Here is a 392-nt window from a genome sequence, read left to right as displayed (position 1 = left end):
TGCTTCTTTGTTCTTTTGTCTAACTCCTGCTCTTTTAGCTGTATAAATAAGACTGTTGAGGCCTTGTATGGCACTCACATATTCTGAATGTTATTGGCGGAGCGCTGCACTAATAAACAGAGTGGTCTGACAAATTGTGAGTCCTGATTCTAACTTTGACACAAGGAACAAAGTATTCTTGAAAGTTCCAAATATCTTTGTCTAGGAATTTGCAATCCCCTTCTTCACACTCCCAAAGGAGTATACTGAAGGTCTCCCATGAACCCCTGACACATGCAAGATTTCAACCTTTCCAATTTGTCTTCAGTTGTTTCCAGGACAGTATGGATGCATTGTAACAACCTGCTCCAGTTCTCTGTGAAGATCCCTTCCAGACTAAGGGATTTGGTTGG

Source organism: Chelonoidis abingdonii, chromosome 3, assembly GCF_003597395.2.
Source record: "Chelonoidis abingdonii isolate Lonesome George chromosome 3, CheloAbing_2.0, whole genome shotgun sequence".
In the NCBI taxonomy this organism is placed as follows: domain Eukaryota; kingdom Metazoa; phylum Chordata; order Testudines; family Testudinidae; genus Chelonoidis; species Chelonoidis abingdonii.
The sequence above is the reverse complement of the archived record's forward strand: the minus strand, read 5'-3'. Positions refer to the sequence as shown.